Consider the following 7,328-nt stretch of genomic DNA (forward strand, 5'->3'; position numbering starts at 1 on the left):
AACTCCAGTGTTTGTGAGCATTTGCTTCTAGAGAAGATAGAAGTCTGCAGAAGTCTACAGAATAGCCCATCACCTGGACCTCCTCACTGTCTTCCTGACCCCCCAGACTCCAGGAATGGTCATTCACTTGGAAAGTGGCTGGAGGAGCCCTCAGCCCTTTGAACTTGTCCATGAGGCAAAAAATCCCAGCTATCAGTCCCTGAAGTTGGGCCAATACCGATAGCTTCACCAGTGGAGGACACGGCTGGAGCCTTTCTTCTTCAGCCCTGCTTTCAAAATTCCCTTCACTCATAGCATTCTTTTATTTACACATGGCTTCTTCTCAACTATCATCCTGTGCTGACATGTTTCTAATTTGAAATGTTTAACTTCAAAGGTTATTGTGGCAATAGAAAAAGCAATTCAGCATTTGAAACATTGAATAATTAAGCAATGGCCCATTGACTTACCCACTGCCATACATTAGTCATCCTCTTCTCATTTACCATCTTAGTTCCTAATGAGTTTATTCTCAAACTGGTATTTATTGACACCTAGAGAACAACAATTCAGAAGCATCCAGAGGCCCATCCCAATATGAGCCAATCTGAGCTGAGTTATTCATAATTTAGATCCCGCCTGGATGTTGTGTTTTCTGCCATCTTTACTAAATGAATACGAAAAGAATTGGAATTGGAGAAAAGAACCAGGTTCTGGCTTCTGATAACTGGGAGTGGAACAGTGCTTCTAACAAAATCAGTTCTATTCTGACAGTCAACATTCAATTCCTACACAGCGTGTGCCATTTAATAAGTAAACCGCTGCTCTTTTTAATGAAGCCAAAAAGATGATGTATGCCATCTGAAGCACAATTATACCCCCAGAAACAAGGAAAGAAATACTAATTACAAAACTGTTCACATGGCAACTGCTTGATAAATTAAACTGAGGAAAACAGCCCTATGTCTCTTACCCATTCTTCTTTGGGTCTGGCAAAGGCAAGGGATATGAAAAGACGAATCAACATCTCATTTTGGGTGCAAGGTGGCCCTTTTTATAAGATGGGTCTCTTGATAGCCCTAACTATGCTGATGGCTGAGACCAACACAGTGGACGCGGACAATGAGAGGGGCCCCCTCATGGAAAATATCCTGAATCTCTCCTGGTTAGCTTCTTCCTCTAGCTGCAAACTACCGCCGCCTCCATTTTGTCCCTAGGGATTGCAAAGTCAGGAGCTCCCCATTTCTGGGGAAATTTGACAGGGAGCCATAGGAATGAACCGTCAGTCAACTCTGGGATCGGGATGTGGGTGTTGGAGTGCAGCAAGGTTGTCACTTCTGGTCCTGACACTGCTCTGACAGATATGGAAGAGCCAGTCTTCCATGGAACCAAGAGCCCTCCCAAGAATGCTCCACTCTCCTTACTGTAAACTCTGAGACGGTCTCTGCCCACCATCTGCCCATCTATGGAGAGTTCATCATTTTTTTAAAAAAATAAGTGTTGTTATACTGGGATGACCCAGAGGGATGGAATGGGGAGGGAGAAAGGAGGAGGGTTCAGGATGGGGAACACATGTATACCTGTGGCGGATTCATTTTGATATTTGGCAAAACTAATACAGTTATGTAAAGTTTAAAAATAAAAAATAAAAAAAAAAATAAGTATTGTTTACTTTGCTATGCCAGGTTTTAGTTGCAGCATGTGGGATCTTTGCTTGAGGTATGTGAACTCTTAGTTGGGTGTATGGGATCTAGTTCCCTGACCAGGGATTGAACCTGGGTCCCCTGCATTGGGAACATGGAGTCTTAGCCACTGGACCACCAGGGAAGTCCCTGGACAGTTCATCTTTTCTTGAATATGACCTACCTCTTTGTTGACAGCCTACATCCACTTTATCCTTCTCAGACCATGGGTCATAGGTGAGGCTGACTCTGTCTCAGATTTTAGGACTGAGCATGGGTTGTGGAGGAAGCCAGTCAACACTTTGCACCCCCTGGTTCAGTGATGAACACACGACCCAGAACAGGCTTATCGGAACCAACGTGATTCAGTTCCTCAGCTTTCATTTGAATGACTGGTTGGAGGGCTTTTCCCTCACTGAGTATATACATCCTGAAGTTTGAACAACCATTTTTTAACAATGTGATATTCCCTTTTCAAATTCCTAAAATGGATAATATTTGCTTCTATTTTGCCCTCTTCGGTCTAACAGATGTATTGACTATTTAAGTAACAAACGTTTGGTTTTACTGAATTTCCTGATTGTATTTCTGTCCCCAATTTTATTGATTTCTGCTGTTAACATTATTATTTATTTTCTTCTGCTTGCACTGGGTTTAATTTGCTTTTCTTTTTCTAGTTCCTTAAAATATAACCTTAAGTCTCTGATTTGAGACGTTGTTTCTTTTCTAACATGAGCATTGAACACTATAAATTTCCTTTTAAGTGCTGTTTTGGCTGCATCCTACAAATTTTAATATGGTTTTTATTTTCACTCATTTCAAAATCTAATCTGATTCTTGTTGTGTCATCCTCTTTGACCTATGGGATTACTTAGAAGTGTGCTGTTCGATTTCCAAACTTTCAGTGATTTTCCAGATATCGTATTTCTGTTGTTGGTTTCCAGTTTGATTCTGTTAAGCTCTGCAGTGGAGAGGGAGAGAAGGTCTGGGTGGAGCATCATGTCTTTATCTCAGAGGCTGCAGCTCCTCTCCACCAAGCTGCACCAGGAGTGTGAGTTTCTCATTGCCTCTTGACCCACCCCCATCTTTCTCTGAGGACTTCTAGAGGTCTGCAGAGAAGAGCTATCTAGTGGTGTGAATTCCTCTTGTCAGTTTTCATTCCAATCCCAAAGGACAATGCCTTTGAATGTTCAAACTACCACACAATTGCACTCACTTTACATACAAGCAAGGTAATGCTCAAAATCCTTCAAGCTAGGCTTCAACAGTACATGAACTGAAAACTTTCAGATGTACAAGTTGGATTTAGAAAAGGCAGAGGACCAGAGATCAGATTGCCAATATCTGCTGGATCATAGAAAAAGCAAGAGAATTCCAGAAAAACATCTGCTTCTGACTATGCTAAAGGCTTTGACTGTGTGCATCACAACCAACTGTGGAAAATTCTTCAAGAGATAGGAATACCAGACCATCTTACCTGCCTCCTGAGAAATCTGTATGCAGGTCAAGAAACAATAGTTAGATCCAGACATAGAACAATGGACTGGTTCCAAATTGGGAAAGAAGTGAATCAAGGTTGTATATTGTCACCTTGCTTATTTAACTTATAAAATGTAGAGTACATCATGTGAAATGCTGGGTTGGATGAAGCTCAAGCTGGAAGCAAGATTGTAGGGAGAAATATCAATAACCTCAGATATGCAGATGACACCACCCTAATGGCAGAAAGCGAAGAAGAACTAAAGAGCCTCTTGATGAAGACAAAAGAGGAGAGTGAAAAAGCTGGCTTAAAACTCAGCATTCAAAAGATGAAGATCATGCCATCTGGCCCCATCACTTCATGGCAAATAGATGAGGGGAAAAAATGGAAACAGTGACAGACTTTATTTTCTTGGGCTCCAAAAGTCACTGCAGACAGTGACTGCAGCCATGAAATTAAAAGACACTTGCTCCTTGGAAGAAAAGCTATGGCGAACATAGCATATTGAAAAACAGAGACGTCACTTTGGTGACAAAGGTCCATATAGTCAAGGCTATGGTTTTTCCTGTAGTCGTGTACTGATGTGAGAGTTGGACCATAATGAAAGATGAGTGCCAAAGAATTGATGCTTTTGAACTGTGGTTCTGGAGAAGACTCTTGAGAGTCCCTTGGGCAGCAAGGAGATCAAACCAGTCCATCCTAAATGAAATCAACTATGAATATTCATTGGAAAGACTGATGCTGATGCTGAAGCTCCACTCCTTTGGCCACCTGATGTGAATAACTTTTCATTGGAAAAGACTCTGATGCTGGAAAGATTGACGGCAAAAGGAGAAGGGGCCAATAAAGGATGGGGTGGTTAGACAGCGCCATTGAATCAATGGACATGAATTTGAGCAAACTCCAGGAGATAGTGGAGGACAGAGGAGGCTGGCGAGCTTCGGTCTATGAGGCTGCAAAGAGTCAGATATGACTTAGTGAGTGAACAACAACAAAACAACTTCAGTTTTGAGTTTTTTGGTATTTTGTTGTTGTGGAGGAAGAGCCATACAGTCACATGTAGAATCTTTCTCCACTTTTGCAAAATCCCAGTGAAAGACACTATTTGATTGATTGATTGTCTTATATTCCTGAACATGTATGAGAATCAGTTTAATGTATTTTATGTGCATTTAATGTATTAATGTATTCTAATGTATTCTATGTTTTAGTGTCAGGAAAACGTTTCTTTTCAAAACCATGTTGGCTTTGTCTGATCACATAATGAGAAATGTAAAACTTGTCTTGATTTCCTTATTTCCTTGGCTGTCAAGAGGCTACAATTTAGCTTTCAGTTGGATTAACTAGTTGATTGTAAGTTTCTAGAATATTTTTTTTCTTTCCAAAAGAGTTCTTAGTTTTTAATTTAAATGCTATTTGCCTGAAAAAGAAAGTTGTGAAATGAACATGCATTTAGTATGATATCAAACATTTGCATTTTATACATCTATATATGTAAATCATGAAAAATTGAGGACTAACTTCTCTATAAGCTTTCTCAAGAAACTTGTAATTGATTATAGTAAAGCAGAGTAAATGTACAACAGCACAAAGTGTAAATTATTTATGAAAAATGCTAGGAAAGACTAGTAAAGGGTTATTCTCATTATCCTTGCAACATCTGTATTGTTCAAAGGATGCACAACCCAGGCATTTGTAATGAATGCTGTAACAGAAATGCTCACGGCTCTGTGACAAGGAGAGGCGACAGTCTGCTTGTGTCATGTTTGTGCTTGATTTATAGCATCAGCAAGCCTACAGGATAAATTCAAAATCCCTTATATCCAAGACCCTTTTAGCCTGACCCCTGCCTACTCTCCCACTGGTCTCCTAAATGCTGTGCAAACAGAACCACTCAGTTTTAATAAAGTTCTTGTGGCTTCAAAAAAAAACAAAACAAAATGAAATCTGTATTGTTATGTGAGCACGATGCACTTTTGTTATAATAAAAGAATGTATAAGGGAAAGCATAAAAGAATACACATACATGGATAAATGTATAGTTAGCCCCAAGTGCTCAAAACCTGACAGTGAGATTAAACAGCAGCCACTGAACACCGTTGCCCTTTGCACCTGGAGAGATTCTTCCTTCCTGAGGGACACCCTTCCATTACCGAGACTCACCATGTGATTCCTGTCTGCCAAGTGTCCAGGCAGAGGCTGGCTGTGGGTACAATGGCAGGAGGCTGTCATGAATGAGCTCAAAGATACTTTTCAATGGAAGATTCTAGATCCCATTTTCACTCTATTGACAACTTCAGACTTGTCCTCTGGACCCTGAACATAGAAAATCAATGTCAAAACAAATTAAATACATGAGGCTTCTAATAAACAGTTCCCTGGTGGCTCAGATGGTAGAGTCTGCCTGCATTGTGGGAGACCTGGGTTCGATTCCTGGGTCAGGAAGATCCCCTGGAGAAGGAAGTGGCAACCCACTCCAGTATTCTTGCCTGGAAAATCCAATGGACAGAGGAGCCTGGCAGGCTACAGTCTATGAGGTCACAGAGTCGAACACAACTGAGCAACTTCACTTTCTTTCACTTTCTAATAAACAGTATCTCTGGATAAGATGAACCTAGATTTAAATTCTGTTACATAAATTCCACTAAAGAAATCTAAGGAAGAATTCACGGTGTGGATTGTTAAAAATAAGCAATATTTTCAAAGGCAAGCAAAAGAGCTATACATTCTCTTTTTAGCTAAAATCACAGACACCTTAACTATGCCTATATTTACAAGAATTTGTCACACTTCTTCCTTCGAAGGGCTCCTCTGAGCTCCCGCCAACTCTGGAGGCCTCTTTGATGATTTCCTTTCTGAAAAATTCCTCAGTTCAGTTTTGTAGGCACGCTTCAATAGTTGACACACACACACATGAAAACCATTACAAAATTTCACTCTGTAAAGTTTTGTCATTATCCAAAGGAACGGTTCAACCTTGCATTATGAAAGGAGGTATTTTGGGGTTTGCATCATTATTTGTATTCATGTATAATTCAGGGCTGCCTGAATGTGGGTTTCCTAGAGTTATAGAGGATGGGAAACCGGGATGTAGGATTTGAGAGTGTATCTAAATATTTTAAAGCGAATTGCATAATGGCGGGGGAGGGGGAAGCAGCAAAATAAAGCTTTCATGACTGGCAAAGCGAAGATTTTTCTTTATGAAGTTAGAAAGACATTTGCGGGAGTGTGGGCCGTGAGAAACCTGGGTGCACCTGAGATTCTTCATGTGGGTGATGAAGTCAAGGTCACGCCAGAGACAGCACGCTCTGACCTACAGCAGTTGTTTTCATATTACCCAAGAATTTGAGACCAGCGATGCCTTGCTTAATAAGTTTCTGTGCTGCATCTGTCCCAAGGCAATAGACGTACTTCATAGTTTTTTAAAAAAAACAACAGCTCATGAATAAACAATGGGTCTAATGCAAAACCCCTCAGGCTAGAGATCCAGATCAGAGCCAGCCACTCCCTGCCCTCCCTTCAGCATCTTTAGAAAAAGCCGATCTTGTTCAACACAGCATCTCTTAGCCAGGAACTTGAAATGCTGCCTTTTGTCACCCTTAGAAGCAAGTTGACTGTAAAATCCCACAAAGAAAAGGAAAACAATTAGTAAAATAATAAGTGAGACAAAATAATAATAAATACAGCTTCCCGGGCTCTGCTTTCACTCCCACTGCTTTATTTCTTGTTACAGGCACAATCGAAGTCGGCTCCAGGTGTCTTCATGGCAACATAAGTCCCCCAAAGGCTAAACTGACTTCTAGTTCCGGGATTCTACAGAGGCTCCTGGACTCCTGTCTTCCTTAGCCGAGGGGAAGAACGCCTTTCAGGCAGGATCACAGATGAGACCTGCCAGGGCTTCTGCTGTGTCTTCCCACAGAGATCAGAACGCACTGTTAAAATGGAGCTGGACCCTGGGGGACCTTCCTGGGGACAGAAGCCGTGTGTCCCCTGCCTTTTGTTTGTAGAAGAGCTTTAGCCTGCAAGGGCTTCCCTGAGTTCCAAAGAACAAATTTAATCAGAGAAGTAAGAAAATGGAAAAACAAAGGAAAACAGACAAGCAAAACCAAATAGCAATAGTTCAGTTCAGTCAGTTCAGTCTCTCAGTCGAGTCCGACTCTTTGTGACCCCATGAACCGCAGCACGCC

At 41.2% G+C, this 7,328-nt stretch overlaps 1 long non-coding RNA gene across 1 annotated transcript; it reads right to left on the reverse strand.

The window, feature by feature from the left end:
- Positions 1-5,227: 5,227 nt before the first annotated feature.
- On the reverse strand, positions 5,228-6,517 carry LOC129656332 (uncharacterized). The gene is made up of 3 exons (XR_008716327.1): positions 6,396-6,517; positions 5,917-5,996; positions 5,228-5,457 (listed from the first exon to the last, which is right to left on the reverse strand). It is a non-coding gene; the product is annotated as an uncharacterized LOC129656332 (long non-coding RNA).
- Positions 6,518-7,328: the final 811 nt, after the last annotated feature.

This window comes from Bubalus kerabau, chromosome 6 (genome assembly GCF_029407905.1).
Source record: "Bubalus kerabau isolate K-KA32 ecotype Philippines breed swamp buffalo chromosome 6, PCC_UOA_SB_1v2, whole genome shotgun sequence".
NCBI lineage: Eukaryota > Metazoa > Chordata > Mammalia > Artiodactyla > Bovidae > Bubalus > Bubalus kerabau.